General features: G+C 43.1%; 1 pseudogene; it reads right to left on the bottom strand.

Annotated features, from left to right (window-relative positions):
* Positions 1-1154: 1154 nt before the first annotated feature.
* Positions 1155-1311, bottom strand: LOC122431526 (annotated as a pseudogene).
* Positions 1312-19360: the final 18049 nt, after the last annotated feature.

The following is a 19360-nucleotide window of genomic DNA, read 5'->3' as shown; positions in this document are numbered from 1 at the left end:
GAAAGAGGCTGAGCCCTTGAAGGCACAAACTTGGACCCACATTTCCCACTGAATTTTGGAACATCTTCCAGTAGACATGTGACAATATGCCAAGAGCACCCATCAGTACAAAGCTCAGCATTTTATTTTGTGGAATCTGATACCTCTCTTACTAAGGAAGATATTTTAATGAAAAAAAAAAAAAAAAAACCTGTGCAAAGCCAAAGGAGGAGAAAAATCAGCAAGAAGAAAAAGTATAAAATACTGTGTATAAATGACTTTGAAGACAGGTGCTTAGACAAGCAAAACCCAAAATAAAATCAGTTATTTACGGAGTATTGTCATGAAGCTACACACATTTTAAATGTATTCAAATCTTTTGCATTTCACAATGAAGTCTTTTAAATTTTGTTATTAATTTCTTACATTTCATTATGTCCTTTATAATGTCCCTCTTTTTTGTTTTGTTATTTTCTTTTTTTCGAGAAAATTGCCTTAAGGCCAGTTAGTTGTGGGGTGAAATGTTTGCAACCATGCTTATGGCAAGAATGTTTACAGGGCAAGAGCCTGGAATCATGGAATACAAAATTTGAAAGACAAACAACGGAACATCATTAAGTGAAAAAAAAAAAAAATGAGTTATCAAGCTGTGAGAGGACACGGAGGAAGCTTAAACATGTGTTTGTGAACATTGTAAAATGAGAGAAGCCAGTCTGAAATGGCATTCAGGAAAAAGCAGAACTATGGAGACGTCATAAAACATCAGTTACCTGGGGCCGGGGAGAGGTGCAGAGAGATGAATAGTTGGAGCACAGGAGATTTTTCAGGGCAGTGAAACTATTCTGTATGGTACAGTAATGGTGTAAACTCACCATTATATATTTGTCAAAACTCATACAACTGTGCACACAAAGAATGAACCCTAAGTTAAAACTATGGACTTTGGTTAATGGTAATATGTCAATGCTGGCTCATCAGCCTCACCACACTGCAAGCTTATCACACGGAGGGAAGATGTCAATAACGGGTCTACGGTGCTGATTGGTTGGGGAGAGGACTTTCTGCTCAGTTTTTCTGTGGACCTAAAACTACTCTGTGTAGTCGGTCGTGTCCAACACTTTGCAGCCCTGTGGACTGTAGCCCGCCAGGCTCTCCTGCCCATGGGGTTTTCCAGGCCAGACACTGAGTTAGAAGAGAAGCGGCCTGGCCCTCAGAGCTGGGTCATGCTGTGCCCTTACGAGACATAAAACACCAGCATGAGGGTCCTCCAATTAGCAATAATCGCGCCTCGGATTAACCTCATTGGCTACGATACTGCCACTGCGCAAAGCTGAGGGTCCTCCAACACTGTGAGTTTCCAGGCAAGGCCGGGCCACTTTCTAACCGTGTTTGAACACAGACAAAGTCATGGCTTCACAAACAGGGCCAAACACCCCCTTTTCTTGTCTGAGAGGATTGCCTGCTTCTTCTCTCCTCCTTCCATTCCCTCTTCCCCAGAGAGATGACCTACTGGGATACCAAGTCATAGACTTGCCTCCAGTTTCTGAGGGCACCCAGTCCCTTCTCCAAAGCACACATTAAAGCATACATTCTGCAACAGCTCTCTCTAACCGCCCCTCACTGACACACCCCAAAAGGTTGCCTCCTGGGGTTTGGCCTCTTTACCCGCACAAGTTATGAACCGAGTTCGTGTGTTTGGTGGCCTTTGGCTGAAGAGCTTTGACAGAAAGACAGCAAAAGTAACATTTAACATCTTCTTACATCTAATTTGGTGGCTCAGATGGTAAAGAATCTGCCTGCAATGTGGAAGACCCAGGTTCGATCCCTGGGTTGGGAAGATCCCCTAGAAAAAGACATGGCTACCCACTCCAGTATTCTTGTGAAGAATTACACGGACAGAGGAGCCTGGAGGGCTATAGTCCATGGGGTCACAAAGAGTGTGACCTGACTAAGCGACCAACACTTTCACATATAAATTTGCCCTTGGCGCCCTTTTCAGAACTTTTTTTTATTCCACCCAGATTATAAACTTTTTCTTCTTTTCCTCCCTTCCTTCCTTCTTCATTTTCCCTAATCACAAAATATTGTCCCTAATACCTTACCTGAAACTCTCAGGGGCATATGCTTTGGAGTTCAGACATCTTTGGATATTAAAATGATATCTGTACTGGCTACTATGTGACACTTCCAGGAGTTCTGGACAGCATAATTTCTATAGTAAAATATAGGCTCAATAACACTAAACGAGATAAATACAGACTCTGTAAAGACTAATTATTATAGACTATATCCCAAAGAAAGGCAAGGTCAAAGGATGTTCAAGCTACTGCACAATTGCCCTCACACGATAGCAAAGTAATGCTTAAAATTCTCCAAACTAGGCTTCAACAGTACGTGAACCATGAACTTCCAGATGTTCAAGCTGGATTTAGAAAAGGCAGAGGAACCAGAGATCAAATTGCCAATATCCGCTGGATCATCGAAAAAACAAGAGAGTTCCAGAAAAATATCTACTTTTGCTTCAGTGACTATGCTAAAGCCTTTGACTGTGTGGATCACAACAAACTATGGAAAATTCTTCAAGAGATGGGAAAACCAGACCACCTTACCTGCCTCCTGAGAAATTTGTATGCAGGTCAAGAAGCAACAGTTATATCTGGACATGGAACAACAGACTGGTTCCAAATTGGGAAAGGAGTACTTTAAGGCTGTATACTGTCACCCTGCTTATTTAACTTATGTGCAGAATACATCATGTGAACTGCCAGGCTGAATGAAGCACAAGCTGGAATCAAGATTGCTGGGAGAAATAGCAATAACTTCAGATAGGCAGATGACACCACTCTTACGGCAAAAAGCAAAGAAGAACTAAAGAACCTCTTGATGAAATTGAAAGAGGAGAGTGAAAAAGCTGGCTTAAAACTCAACATTCAGAAAACTAAGATCATGGTGGTCCCATCACTTCATGGCAAATAGATGGGGAAACAGTGGAAACAGTGAGAAACTTTACTTTTGGGGCTCAAAATCACAGCAGATGGTGACTGCAGCCATGAAATTAAAAGATGCTTGTCCCTTGGAAGAAATGCTATGACCAACCTAGATAGCATATTAAAAAGCAGAGACATTACTTTGCCAAAAAATAACCATCTAGTCAAAGCTATGGTTTTTCTAATAGTCATGTATGGATGTGAGAGTTGGACCATAAAGAAAGCTGCGCGCGGAATTGATGCTTTTGAGCTGTGGTGTTGGAGAAGACTCTTGAGAGTCCCTTGGATGGTAAGGAGATCAAACCAGTCAATCCTTAAAGAAATCAAACCTGAATATTCATTGGAAGCACTGATGCTGAAGCTGAAGCTCCAATACTTTGGCCATCTGATGTGAAGAGCTGACTTACTGGAAAAAACCCTGGGAAAGATTGAAGGCAGGAGGAGAAGGGGAGAGGACAAAGATGGTTGGATGGCATCACTGACTCAGTGGACACGAGTTTGAGCAAGCTCCAGGAGATGGTGAAGGACAGGGAAACCTGGAGTGCTACAGTCCATGGGGTCAAAAAGAGTCAGACATGACTGAGTGACTGAACAGCAGCAACAAATAGGCTATAGAAAGTCTTGTTGCCGTTTAGGCCAGGCTTTTGTTGCTAAGCGAGTTTGCACCAACTTTATGAGAAACTTTCATTTTAAAGCTTTTTTAAAAAAATTCTGAACTATAGGTAAGGCCTTATGGGCTTATACAGATACATAGAGACATATGTATTATATATATAGGATGAAAATGGAAAATATTAAAAATCGCCAAAAAATAGTCACAATCCAACCATTCAGAAGTAACAGCCATCAACATTTTACTGTATATATATATATATAGAAATAAGCACATATATTAAAAGCACACAGATTTACACATATGTTTGTTTACTTCCCCCTCCAGAGAAATAGGATTATCAGTCAGTCAGTTTAGTCACTCAGTCATATCTGACTCTTTGAGACCCCATGGACTGCAGCACACCAGGCCTCCCTGTCCATCACCAACTCCTGGAGTTTACCCAAACTCATGTCCATTGAGTCAGTGATGCCATCCAAGCATCTCATCCTCTGTCGTCCCCTTCTCCTCCCGCCCTCAATCTTTCCCAGCATCAGGGTCTTTTCAAATGAGTCAGCTCTTCGCATGAGGTGGCCAAAGTACTGGAGTTTCAGCTTCAGCATCAGTCCTTCCAATGAACACCCAGGACTGATCTCCTTTAGGATGGACTGGTTGGATCTCCTTGCAGTCCAAGGGACTCTCAAGAGTCTTCTCCAACATCATAGCTCAAAAGCATCAATTTTTCAGTGCTCAGCTTTCCTCACAGTCCAACTCTCACATCCATACATGACCATTGGAAAAACCATAGCCTTGACCAGATGGACCTTTGTTGGCAAAGTAATGTCTCTGCTTTTTAATATGCTATCTAAGTTGGTCATAACTTTCCTTCCAAGGAGTAAGCATCTTTTAATTTCATGGCTGCAATCACCATCTGCAGTGATTTTGGAGCCCCAAAAAATAAAGTCTGACACTGTTTCCATTGTTTCCCCATCTATTTCCCATGAAGTGATGGGACCAGATGCCATGATGTACTCTTCATATAAGTTAAATAAGCAGGGTGACAACATACAGCCTTGACATACTCCTTTTCCTTTTTGGAACCAGTCTGTTGTTTCATGTCCAATTCTAACTGTTGCTTCCTGACCTGCATACAGGTTTCTCAGGAGGCAGGTCAGGTGGTCTGGTATTCCCATCTCTTTCAGAATTTTCCACTGTTTATTGTGATCCACATAGTCAAAGACTTTGGCATAGTCAATAAAGCAGAAATAGATGTTTTTCTGGCACTCTCTTGCTTTTTTGGTGATCCAGCAGATGTTGGCAATTTGATCTTTGGTTCCTCTGCCTTTTCTAAATCCAGCTTGAGCATCTGGAAGTTTATGGTTCACGTATTGCTGAAGCTGGCTTGGAGAATTTTGAGCATTATTTTGCTAGCGTGTGAGATGAGTGTAATTGTGCAATAGTCTGAGCATTCTTTGGCATTGCCTTTCTTTGGGATTGGAATGAAAACTGACCTTTTCTAGTCCTGTGGCCACTGCTGAGTTTTTATCCATACTTTTTTTCTTACTTAAAATATATAATGAACATTTCTCACTGACACCGAATATTCTGCAATAGTCTAATGTCTGTTTCAAGTTGAACTGTACTATTAAACCATAATTCATCAAAACACCTAGATTGACTATAATTCTTTGTATTATAAGTAACATTGTAATAAACATTCTTATCCATAAATTTTTGGGTGTGCCTATGACTTCATTTCCAGGAAAAATTATTAGATGTGGAATTATTGGGTCAAACGAAGTACAAGATTTTTTTTTTAAACAGTATATTTGAAGTATTTTTTTTTTGGTCACATGGTTTACAAAAGAAATTACTAAATATTTTTCCTGCAGGCAAATGACTTTGCATAAACTTATCATTGATTTTACTCATTATCATTGTTTTAGAAGATTCACTTAAAATTAAAACTTGGATTCTGAATATATTCCTATTTGTTAAACATCATTAAAAAATCCCAGAAAACAGGTCCCACATTCTATAACATTAATTTAAGAAAAATATTTCAAGAATTTTATAATGTCCTCCTAATTTTACACATATTGAACCTAAGATGAATTTCCTGACTTAAAAATCATATGCATTATTTTTGTTTAAGCAGTTCCTTAGAAGACAAGGTGTTAGACATCCATAGTGTATTGCTTTCTTCCCCTGGTGAATCTAAGAACATCAAAAATTCTAACAGCTTTATTGAAGTATAATTTACATATGGGCTTCCCAGGTGGTACTAGTGGAAAAGAACCCATCTGCCAATGCTGGAGACTTAAGAGAGCTGGGTTCGATCCCTTGGTCGGGAAGACACCCTGGAGTAGGAAATGGCAACCCACTCCGGTATTCTTGTCTGGAGAAGCCCATGGACAGAAGAGCCTGGTGGACTATGGTCCATGAGATTGTGAAGAGTTGGACATGGCTGAAGCGAATTAGCATAGCACAGCACAACTATACATATTTAAAATGTACATTTTGATAAGTTTGACATATGAATATACCCATCACCCCCAAAGCTTTCTTGTACTCTTTTATAATTCCTGTCTCTAACCCCTGTTCACCATCCTGTACAACCACTGATCTGCTTTCTGTCATAATGGATGAAGAGTGTATGTGTCTGTTTGTGCATCCTCTCCATTGAGGGGTCCTGGGAGCAATAACACAACAATAGCAATAAGCAGACTTAATACTCAGATCTTAGTTTCTAAGTACCATTCTCCAATATATGGAGCCAGAGCTACTTGGAGACATGACTAATTCCATGAATGGTAGCAGGAAAAGACCACTAAGACCCTGGAATATTTTGTTGTACTGGGAGGTAAGGAAGTGCTCAGAGAATAACGGAGGCAGGTCTCAAGGACATAAAAGCCAGCCTGCAAGAGATCCCATGACCAAATGTGGGGTAATTTGAACATGAAAATGATGTTAGTAACCATTTATATCCCACTGAGTAAAATAGACTTCATGAGTCTACACTGATGCAAATGAAAAAGTGAATAAATAAATGAAGAGACAGCTCTTTCTTGCAGTGGAATGCCAACTAATATACTGAGAAGGATTGATAAAATTAGATCACCATTTGCCAACCACTGTAACAGTTAATTCAGCTGAGAAAGTCCAGTAAGTGTTAGAACAAGTGGGTGAAAGTTTGATGAGGACTGGTGTATTTTCTTGGTCTCAAATAGTCTCCTATTTACCAAGAGAAAAGGAGCAACTTTAGGGACTTCCTTGGTGGTCCAGTGGCTAAGACTCTGGACTCCCAATTCATTGGGCCTGGCTTCCATCCCTGGTCAGGGAACTAGATCCCACATGCTGTAACTAAGAGGTCATATGCCACAACAAAGACAGAAGATCTGGTATGCCACAACTAAGACCTGGCACAGTCAAATAGACACATGAAAGTGAAAGTCACTCAGTCGTGTCCAACTCTTTGCAACCCCACGGACTATACAGTCCATGGAATTCTCCAGGCCAGAATACTGGAGTGGGTAGCCTTTCCCTTCTCCAAGGCATCATTCCAACCCAGGGATCGAACCCAGGTCTCTCTCATTGCAGGCAGATTCTTTACCAACTGAGCTATCAGAGAAGCCCAAATAGATACATTAATATAAATAATTTTTTTTAAAGAAAAGGAGCAACTTTATAGCAGAGAAACCCAGCAGGCTTGTAATGGAGTGTTCAAAGTTAACTTCAGCTGCGATAAGGCAAATTGTGATCCCACACCATCTAATGGGACACAAGGAGATATAGAATCATTTCTGTGGCATTCCTGCCCTAGACCATCCCCTGAATAGAATAGAGGAAACTTTAGATAAATCCAAATGGAGGGATATTCTGCAAATAACTGTCATGAAATCTTTTAAGGTGTCCTGACCATGAAAGTCAAGGAAATGTTTCAGATTAAAGAGGACTAAGGAGACAGCTAAAGTGGTGTGTGATCCTGGATGTAATTAGGACAATTAGCAACACGAGTGGGTGTGGGATTTCATGATAGGAATGTGAATTAGTTAACTGCCTGATTCTTAGACTGCATTGTTATTACATAAGAACATGTCCTTGTTTGTAGAAAATACATACTAAAACGTCAGTGCTATTCTTGGAACTGAACTGACCATTGTTTGACTCAGTTGCCTCCTGGTTCTAGTATTGCAGAATCTCCAGCACCCTTCAGGAGGCCGGATCCTCCTCTTCTGTATGAAAGGCTCTCCAAAGGTCCCTGGGAGCAAGCCTGAGCTCCCAAGGCATAGAAGTTAAAGACTATTTCAAAGATGGTACGCAAGTGGGAAGTGAAGCAATTGAACTTTGCTCTGTGCCTGGGACTTCCCCTACTCTCACTGGAGTGTTGAAACCAGGAAATTTCTTCATGACATTGTATCATATCAACACAGTATTAATATTAATACCTTGTGCGGAGGCTGGATTGAGTTAATTCTGGGAATTCCCCATTGCCATAGATACTGTCCCCAGGACTTGGCCATGGGCTGGAAGTTTATTAAAGCTATAGTCTTCACAGGTAAATATTCATATCAGATGCTTGCTTCTCAAAGCTGTACAAAATCTAGCTATATCTGTTTTGTATTGATATGTTCCTCCATATTACATCATAAAAATTAGCCTAGCATCAATCACCAGAAACTTAAATGTGTTGAAATCCAGCAATCTTCAAGAGGGTAAGGCAGGGGACAAACAATCCTCCCCCCTCTGCATTTGCTCACCATTGCTCCCTCCACCTGGGCTACCCTCTCCACCCTCAGAACCCTTTCTGCTAGAGATCCTCCCTGTCACAGGTGAGTAGGCAGTGACCCCATTCTCCACATCCCACCCTATCACCCCTCCTTTTTTTGGTTGCACCATGCAGGGTCTTCATTCCCCAGCCAGGGGTCAAACCCATGCCCCCTGCATTGGGAGCACAATGTCTTAACTACGGGACCACCAGAGAAGTCCCTTGATTTTCTTACTGGTTAACTGCTGGCCATTTGAACTGGTCTCTAAATGGGGTGGGCAATCCCAGGACCTTACCTTCCAAATCATCTGTAGAGAATGACTATCTGCTGTCATTTGCACTTGCCCCTCCGCCCATGACACCCACCCCTCCTTCACGCTCCCCTTGAGCCACATTCCTCACCTCTCCTCTAGGAATAGTCATGAAATTCTGGGTCCAGAAAACGTTTTCGGTTTCATCATGTTTGTGCTCTTTTCAGCCCAACCGTGGGTAAGACGCACCAGAAACTGTGTAACGGTGGAGTTTGGGAGGTCATTTTGGTGCTACCTCCAGATCCTGGAAGTGAGTTGTTATTTCATGACCGGGACCCAGAGCTCCCAGTCCAGGGTTCATTCCACAACTTCACACCATCCTCTCCTGCTCACTTACCCCCTCCTGGGGTGCCCAGCCTCTGGTTGATACTATAGAGAGAGGGGAGAGTTTTCGTTCCCAACTTTAGAGGGCTTGCTCTATGCAGGGCTTTGTGAAATAGGGCAAAAGCAAATGTGAGCTTAGTAAATTTTATGTGCAAAGTCCCTTTAAATGAGTAAAAAGGGGCGATGGCAGAGGGATAGAGAAGGGGAGAGCAGTGTCCCAGGGTTGGGGAAAAGCCCTGTATTATTGGGAGAGGATCCAGAGCCAGAAGGGATGAATGGGCAGATTGTGTATAAGACACTCCCAAACCCGCCTCCTCAGCCCCATCTCCCCATAAAAAGTGATTTGGGATAAGTGCTGAAAAACAGCCTGTGTATACTTGGGGAAAGAAACTTTTCATGACATAATGATTTTGGATACAATCCCATTAAGCTGTGCCCTGAGGCTGTTTTTTCCATTAAGGCATTTCACAATCCATGATCTCCTCCTTGGGAGAAAGAGAGAAAACTTGGTCATGGGGGCCCGAGTGGGGAGATGGACAAGAACGGACTTGGTTCTCTTTCAGCACGGAGGTATCTCAAGGTTCTCCCGTAATGTGGGCTTTCCTCGAGCAAACACTAGGAGGTCCTTGGCTTGGCCCCGTGGGCTTAGCAGTCCTGGACTCTGTGCAAGTCCATTCTGGATGGAATACAAGAAAAACTGTCTTACAGAAAATAGAACCTTAGTAGGCTGGATAAACAATAGCACAACGGTAGCTGTGGGGCCAAACACTAACAAAAGAATGGCAAAACCCAAATTCACCAAGAAGGTCTATATTCCTATTACAGTTTGGTTGGCTCTGTGGTTTGGGGTGAGAGGAAAATACTTAGGATATGACGGTGATGTTTCCCGCGGGAGACGTGGTATCCTAAGGGGTGTGAGATTCAAGTGTTCTGGCCTGGGGCCCCCCAGTGAGGGTCACAGATGCCTGCTCGCAGTTGACTCAGGTAGAGGGGCCCATGAGCAGACATCACAGGGGACAGAGACCGTCTCTGACTCCCAGAGCCTCTCACAGGGCAGCGGTCCCCAACCTTCCTGGCACCAAGGACCAGTTTCCCGGAAGACAACTTCTCCATGGAACGGGGAAGGGGAATGGTTTCAGGATGATTCAAGCCCATTACGTTTATTGTGCACTTTATTTCTATTATTATTGCATCAGCTCCACCTCAGATCATCAGGCATTAGATCCCGGGGAGGGCTGGGGACCCCTGCCAGGGAGAGGAGAGGTGGACAGCCCGCAGAGGGCAAGAGGCAGGAAGCAGAGGAAGGCCATGTCCAACAGTAGTGCCAGACAGTTGACAAAACACTGTGCCCGTTGCCTCATGCGCAGAAACCTGTGAGGTCAGCAGAACAGCTACTCTGTCTCCAGTTTACAGAGGAGGAAGGCGAGGATCACAGAAAGTATGAAGTCTGTCCACAAGCACACGGCAAACAAGTGCAGAGCCACGGCTGGAACTCAGAGCTCTCGACCCGAATGCAGATAGAACATGCTGGCGCTAGAGGGGCGTTAACGGGCTTACCTTATAACCTGTGCCTCCCCTTCCCTGCCCTAGAGCCGAGGTTCCCTCCCTGGACTCGTTTTAGGTTAAGGCATTGTCTCCAGCAAAGGCCCCATTAGAGGCAAAATGCAGGGATAAGAGATCACACATTCCACAAGTCTTTGGTCCTGGTGATACCTTTTTTTAAAGTAATTAATTAATTAGACTGTGCTAGGTCTTAGCTGCCTCAAGCGGGATCTTCAATCTTTCTTGTACGAAGGGGTTTTTTTCTTTCTTTCTTTTTATAGTTGTGGCATTCAGGATCTTTAGTTGTGGCATGTAAGATCTAGCTCCCTAACCAGGGATCAAACCTGGTATTAGGAGCACAGAGTCTTAGCTACTGGACCACTGGGGAAGTCCCAGCCCTGGCGATACCTCAAAGGATTTCCCGGGGTCACAGACATGCACGTGGCCCTCAGCCCCTTCATTCTGCACTGTGCCTTCTCAGAGCTGCTTGGGAAGGTCTCGTGCACTGCCCTGCTCTTCTGCCGACTTGGACTTCCTCTTGGTCATTTTCTGGGTACTCCTTCCCATTCTCCCATTCCTTTGTTCAAGCACTTCTGTTTGCCTTCGTTGCAGAGACCTCTTTGTTTGGAGTAGGATGAGAGAACTCTGTAAGCCATAAAGGCCATCTCAGCATCCCTGAATATTCTGAAGGTCTTACTATGGTTTCCAACCAGTGGTGGATACCCAACTAGGGGCCATGGATTCAAGTTTGGGTGTCACTTGTTGAAGGCCACTTGTTTCATCCTCTTTGGTGCAACCAATTCATTTGCCATAAGTTGTTGGTGACTTTCTTTGGGATGGGCAAATGTTTTACATAACAGACAGAGTTGAATACTGCTAATAGTGTGGAAGGATTTTCAGGCTTGCAAAGGCCATACAAGATTTTTTGAATTGTTCACTCCACTTTTACCACATTGAAAAGAAATGATTCTGTACTCTGGCCTGGGGTCATCTTGCCATTTGGGGAAATGCCCAACTCATACTGGGATGCAGTGGTTGATGGAGAAGGAATTTAGACAGAGAGAAGAGCTCTAACAGGATAGTGTCGAGAGACAGCAGAGAATAATAAGTTAGGAGCAAAGGCTCTGTAATTGCTTAGAATCTTGCTTTAATACTTTAAGTTGATGATCTTTAGAGCTTCAGTTATGTTGTCTAGTACAATGAGGATAATTATATTAATGGCACAGAGTTGTATGAGCATCAGATTAGATAATTCATGTAAAGGGCTTAGCAGAGAGCCTGGCCCAAGATGAGTACTCAAAAGAGATACTCTTCCTAAGGCATACCCTGCCCAGCACCCTCGAGATGGGGCCACAGGGTCTGGACAGGGCTGCCCCGAGGAGCGTGCAAGCTCACCTCAGGTACATCAGCCCTTTTCGACCTTAGTTTTCCTGCCTGTGAAATGAGGAGCTCATAGACCTGAAGGGATCTCTCCATCTCAGACATTATAGCATCCTAGCACTAACCTACCTTAAGAAACCAAAGGGCATGATGGTGAACCAGCACATCGGATTTCAGGATGCTTCCAATATGGGTGCAGAATGGTGTCTCTGAAGATGGTTCTAGGTCTGGGTGTCAGAGTAAGAGGACCGCACAGATGATGATAACAATGAATTCTCATACACTGTTAGTGCTCCATAGCTTACAAACATTGTCTGTGTTCATCCTCTCATTGAATTCCAACAACAGCCTTACAAGAGAGGCATTTTTTTCAGATGAGGTCCTGGGGCTGGGAGAGGTGAAGTGACCTCACTCAGAGGCAGCAGAAGGAGCAGGGCTGGGACCCTGAGTGAGCCCCTGAGTGTGTTCATCCCTTGAACCAAGCACTAGCTGCATGGCTTTCCCCAGAGGGACAATTTCAACTGCTGACTCATGGTTTGCTTTCATTGACCTTCTCCTTGGCCATTCCAACTGACACTCCAGCCCTTCTGTAAGACTCTTTGCAGCCACACAAATGCCTGGTATATTTGACACAGCAAACAGGACTACTGCCCTGTCGGGGCTTAAATCTTAATGCAAGAAAACAAAGAAGACAAACTAGCCATCGACAGACTTTGTCATTAGGGTAATCACCAAAGAGCACTGAGGGGGAAGGGCAAGTCAGTCATTGGGTGGGGGTGGTCAGACTGCTTTAAACTAGGAGAACTTCCTAGAGGAGGTGGCACAGTGGATTTAGGATTTTTTTTTAAAGAACATAAAAGAGTATCTTACTAATTGGAGAGACATACCTAGTTCCCCACAAGAATGTTCCAGTATTTTAAAAGTATAAATTCTCTCTTCTAATTAATCTATACATCTAACGCAATCCCAATCAACATCCCAAAATCCCTGAGAAGCCCATTCTAGATTAATATAAAGATAAAAGCTAAGGATGTCTGTAAACGAACAATGTGGTGGCATGATTTATGATTTAAAAGAGGGAAAATGTGGTGGTTGAGGCTGGGGGAGCAAGGCCATCCAGGGAGTCTTCCCTCCCTTCTAACTCTCCTTATCTTGCCACCAGTAGAGCTGATGGGCCTGTTTTCATATTCAGAAAGAGATCCCAGGATATTTGACATCCCTAGTCTGAGGGCTGGAGGGAGATGCTGCTGCTCCCTCACCCCATCGCTAATCTTGCTCAACCTCTTTTGCAAAACGGGAGTCTCAGCACCTAGGGAGGAGATGTGAGAAAAAGTGCCTGCAAACTTGCTGAGTTTCTGGAAGAAAGAGGCAGTGTTGGTGGAGGCTCAAGCGCTCCCATTCATGCCCTGAACCTGGGGGCTGGGCAGGACGCGGATGTCACCGCACCAGTGAGCCTCAGGAGGAGCAGGTTTCAGCAGGTGGCGGATGGGGGCCAAATACCTCTAGGTTACAATGCAATAGATGATGGAAGGCCAATTAATTTTTTTACAGTAGGAGAAATAGCTAAAAGATGAACAAGCATTAATTATTTATTGAACTGCTACCTATGCAAAAAATAGGAGGAAAATTGCCCTGTATGGGGAAAATTAATCTCTTCAATAATCTCAGCTCTGGATTGCTCTCTGCCTTTTCTTGGAGGTCATGGAATCATCTCCAGCCCAGGGAATGAGATCACTCAGGAAGCACAGAGTCACTGTAGCAATCTCTTTCAGGGTTGTCAAAAAAAAAGAACAAAACTGGTTAGTGATCTGAGGGTTGGACTTCCCTGGTGGTCCAGTGGCTAAGACTTCGTGCTCCCAATGCAGGGACCTCGGGTTCAGTCCCTGATCAGGGAACTGGATCCTACATGCCGAAACTAAGAGTTCATATGCCGCAACTAAAGTTTCCACATGCTGCCACAGAGATCGAAGATTCCCACATGCGGCAACTAAGACCTAGTGTAGCCAAATAAAATATAAATATAAATAAACATTTTATGAAAAGAAATCTAGGGGTTTTCACCTTTCTATCTTTCAATTTCTCCAATCCCTGCGCAGACAGAGCAAGCTCTAGAATCTGACCTCCACCCCAGGTCTGAAGTTCTGACCTCCAAAAGAGGCAAGTTTAGACAAACACCGGCATATCGCAGGTGAGTCGGGGCAGCCAGCAAGCCCAGGGCACATGGGCTCAGAGCAGGGGCAGGGAGGAATTAAGGACAAACTTGTTAGGCAGAGGCTGTCTTAGGATAGTTGGTGAAGAATTCATTCATTCACTCAAGAACTGATATACTGAAAGCCTGCCTCTAGCATGCTCTCTACAATATTACTACCAACGAGATGAGACACTCTGTAGTTTACACTAGGATTTCTGCGCTATCCTTCTTTGTCAGAGGAAATCGTACTATGCTATCTTGAAATAGAAAAGCCCCAACAAGGTCAAGCCAGAACGGGCTTTCCAAGGGAGCAACATTAAGGCAACTTGATGTCCTTTTGGTCATGGATTCGGCTCCTGTGTGGGGAGGAACTTTGTTCTTTTCTTGAACCCACCCATCCTGCATATAAACCTCTGACCACCAGGGGGCCTGGTTGAGACTGGCCTGGCACCAGCAAGGCCCAGCAAAAAAAAAAAAAACCTTGCCAAGTGGCTGCCTTTCTGCTGGTGCCTGCAGGTGCCATTTTCCTCCAGTGACCCAGGCCACCTTGAGCGTTCCTAGTGCCTGGTCCCTCCACTCAGGGAGGCTGGGTGTGGAGCTTTTCTAGTTGGGCCAGTCTTGATGTCTGAACTTTTGGTGGGGAGACCCTGCCTGCCTTGGGACTTCTGCATTTAACCCCATTGTCTCCCCAGGTCACAGGGAGCCTCTTTAACACAGTTTTCCCAACATTTAGTCTGGCTCTGAAGGTGCAGAGTGGGATAGAGAATTCATATCTGGAGTAACTGACACTATTTGGGGCTCTGCTTCCAGCTTGCATCCCTGTGATGAAGTCCACCTTCCTTTCGGACTGCTGTGGGCACCTCCTTCCTGTAACCCGAGGGAGGAAGACATCTGAGCTGTTCGAGGCTCCTGGCTGGAAATTAATTGTCTCAGGCCGGGCAGTGCCCTCACCTCACCACCACGTGTACTGCGCTCAGTTCCTCAGTCGTGTCCAATTCTATGACCACACGGACTGTAGCCTGCCCAGATTCTCTGTCCACGGGATGTCCCAGGCAAGAATACTGGAGCAGGTTGCCGTTCTCTTCTCCAGGGGATCTTCCCAACTCAGGGATCGAATCCACATCTCTTGCATCTCCTGCATTGGCAAGTGGATTCCTTACCACTAGCACCTCCTGGGAAGCCCTCAAGCTATCCTTTAAAAATTACCAATAAGACCTAACCTTTCTTTGCTGTTCTGTAGAATATAAGGTGCCCCAGCACCCCACCCGTCTGGAATGCTCCAGCCCCCAGCCCTCTTTCCTGCCTACATGGAGTAGTGAGTACCAAGACCTATTATCTTCTTTTCAAAAAAAAAAATGTTGAGTCTCAACTCTGTCGTACTATTTTCTGTGATATTTAATGCTCTTTTAAAAATATTTCAATTATGTGTTGTATGTTTTTGATATTCAGAAGATATGTAATTTTTATATATGACTTTCCTTTATATTGATATTTTTTATATCATTCTTAGTCCCTTTTCTTCTTAAGATTCTAATAATTGTTTTTCCCCCTTAAATAATTTCCTTGTACTTTTTCACTCATTTTCCAATGAATTAGCTTATTCTTTTCTCTTAGATTTTATAGTTCTCCTTTGTGTGAACCTGTGTCACAAATATGGTATACTGCTACCTATGTCCATACCTTTGTTATGGTTTTACTGTTACAATTTAATGTTGTAAATGTTCCTCATCAATTGTTTTGCAGAAGTGTCCTCATTAAAATTGTCAATGGGTAAAGCTTGTTTCAAGATGTTTCTTCAGAAACGGGTTGTGAATATAATTTTCTCTGAGTTATTGTATATTTAATGAGTTTGTTATTTTAGCAGTTGAACAATAACTTGGTTTGATAAAAAATCCTTGGCTCACAAAAAAGAGATATAATTGGCATATGACATTATATTAGTACTAGGTGTACAACATAATGATTCTATATTTGTGTATATTTGAAATGATCATCGTAATAAGTTTAGGTAACATTTGTCACCACAAATAGTTACAAAAATTTTTTTCTTGTGATGAGGATTTTTAAGATCTACTTTCTTAGCAACTTTCAACTATGCAATATAGTATTATTAACTATAGTCCCCATGCTATACATTATATCCTAATGATCAAATTATTTTATAACTGGAAAATTATACCTTTTAACTCCCTGGATGCATTTCTCCCACCCCACCCTCCGTCTCTGACAACCACCAGTCTGTTCTCTGCGTCTATGAGCCTTAGGGTTTGTTTTTGTTGGTTTTTGCTTGTTTGTTTAAAGATTATACGCTATTTGTTTGTCTGACATTTCACTTAGCATAATGCCCTCAAATTCTAAACATGTTGTTGCAAAGGGCAAGATTTCATTTTTTTTATGGCTGAGTAATACTTCATTGTGTGTGTATACACACACATATCTTCTTTATCCATTCATCCATCATTGGATGTTGGCTATTTACAATGGCCATCATCACTTGGCTATTGTAAATAATGCTATAATGAGCATCAGGGTGCATGTATCTTTCCAATTAGTGTTTCCATTTTCTTCAGATAAATACTCAGAAGTGGAATTGCTGGATGATATGGTAGCTGACTCTTGAGAAATCTGTATACAGGTCAAGAAGCAACAGTTAGAACTGGACATGGAACAATAGACTGGTTCCAATAGGGGAAGGAGTACATCAAGGCTGTATATTGTCACTCTGCTTATTTAACTTATATGCAGAGTACATCATGCGAAATGCCAAGCTAGATGAAGAACAAACTAGAATCAAGACTGCCGGGAGAAATATCAATAACCTCAGATACGCAGATGACACCACCCTTACGGCGGAAAGTGAAGAGGAACTGAAGAGCCTCTTGATGAAAGTGAAAGAGGAGAGTGAAAAAGCTGGCTTAAAACTCAATACTCAAAAAACTAAGATCATGACATCCAGTCCCATCACTGCATGGCAAACAGATGTGGAAACAGTGAGAGATTTTATTTTCTTGGGCTCCAAAATCACTGCAGATGGTGACTGCAGCCATGAAATTATAAGATGCTTGCTCCTTGGAAGAAAAGCTATTACCAACCTAGACAGCATATTAAAAAGCAGACATTACTTTGCCGACAAAGGTCTGTCTAGTCAAAGCTATGCTTTTACAAATAGTCGTGTATGGATGTGAGAGTTGGACCATAAAGAGCACCGAAAATTTGATGCTTTTGAACTATGGTGTTGGAGAAGACTCTTGAGAGTCCCTTGGACTGCAAGGAGACCCAACCAGTCAATCTAAAGGAAATCAGTTCTGAATATTCATTGGAAGGACTGATGCTGAAGCTGAAATTGCAGTAATTTGGCCATCTGTTGTGAAGAGCTGACTCATTGGAAAAGACCCTGATGCTGGGAACTAATGAAGGCGGGAGGAGAACGGGACAATGGAGGATGAGATGGTTGGATGGCATCACCAGCTTGATGGACATAAGTTTGAGCAGGGTTTGGTGATGGACAGGGAGGCCTGGTGTGTTGCAGTCCATGGGGTCACAAAGAGTCAGAAACAACTGAGTGACTCAAGTGAACTGATGATAATTCTGTTTTTAATTTTTTAAAGAACTTCCATACTATTTTCTGTAGTGGCTGCATCAATTTACATTTTCACCAATAGTGCACAAGAGTTCCCTTTTGTGCACATCCCCATCAGCACTTGTTATTTCTTGCCTTTATGATGATGGCCATTCTGACAGGTATGAGGTGATATGTCATGTGATTTTTGACTTGTGTTTCCCTGATGACTAGTGATATCTCTTCCTGGACCCCTCTGCCTCTGAGTGTGGCTGCTACTTATTGTTACAATGAGATATGATTTTCTTTGTTTAGGTAAGAACACTGTGCTTGGGGGATCATAAGACTTGAACAGACCACCAGATCTGCAAATAACTTGGCCCAGTTGTCTTGAGCAAATTATTTGGTCTGTCTGAGCCTCACCTTTCTAATCTGTGAAATGAGAACAACAGTTACCAACCTACAGGATTGTTCTGAGGCTGTAATGAGAAAATGCACAGAAAACGTTTGAGAGCCATGAAAGGTGGTGTGGGTGTATGAGATGTGATGCTGCAATGCTTAGGGAAGAGGCAAGCAGAATAACCAAGCAGACAGCTGGGCTACAACCACGCCTCCACTTTTTCCTTCTGCACCTACTCCTGGTCAGCATCTTCGACCAGGGCCCTCAGTGTGTCCCAAAAGGAGATTGTTCTTGTCGCTCTGGTCTTTTCTTTACTCCTCCTCTCTCTTCAAAACGACTTATTCTCTGCTTCAATCCTTTTGATTCTCGTGCCTTCAATTATTTATTCTTGGAATAAATATTTATTGAATGCCCTGAAGAAGAAAGCTTGGACTATTAGAAAGAACATGACTTTGCCTCTTTTGCTTCTCCCCTATTAATGATGATTTTCACTTCAGTCATTCAGTCTTGTCTGACTCTTTGCAACCCCATGAATCACAGCACGCCAGGCCTCCCTGTCCATCACCAACTCCCAGAGTTTACTCAAACTCATGTCCATTGAGTCAGTGATGCCATCCAGCCATCTTATCCTCTGTCGTCCCCTTCTCCTCCTGCCCCCAAGCCCTCCAAACATCAGGGTCTTTGCCAATGAGTCAACTCTTCGCATGAGGTGGCCAAAGTACTGGAGTTTCAGCTTCAGCATCAGTCCTTCCAATGAACACCCAGGACTGATCTCCTTTAGAATGGACTGGTTGGATCTCCTTGTAGTCCAAGGGACTCTCAAAGTCTTCTCCAACACCACAGTTCAAAAGCATCAATTCTTTGGCACTCAGCTTTCTTCGCAGTCCAACTCTCACATCCATACCTGACCACTGGAAAAATCATAGCTTTGACTACATGGACCTTTGTTGGTCAAGTAATGTCTCTGCTTTTTAATATGCTATCCAGGTTGGTCATCACTTTCCTTCCAAGGAGTAAGCATCTTTTAATTTCATGGGTGCAGTCACCATCTGCAGTGATTTTGGAGCCCAAAAAAATAAAGTCTGACACTGTTTCCACTGTTTCCCCATCTATTTCCCATGAAGTGATGGGACCAGATGCCATGATCTTAGTTTTCTGGATGTTGAGCTTTAAGCCAACTTTTTCACTCTCCTCTTTCACTTTCGTCAAGAGGCTTTTTAGTTCCTCTTCACTTTCTGCCATAAAGGTGGTGTTATCTGCATATCTGAGGTTATTGCTATTTCTCCCGGCAGTCTTGATTCCAGCTTGTGCTTTTAGGTAAGGCTTT

This window comes from Cervus canadensis, chromosome 29 (assembly GCF_019320065.1).
Source record: "Cervus canadensis isolate Bull #8, Minnesota chromosome 29, ASM1932006v1, whole genome shotgun sequence".
NCBI lineage: Eukaryota > Metazoa > Chordata > Mammalia > Artiodactyla > Cervidae > Cervus > Cervus canadensis.
Note: the sequence above shows the minus strand (reverse complement) of the source record. Positions and strands in the feature narration are given on the sequence as shown.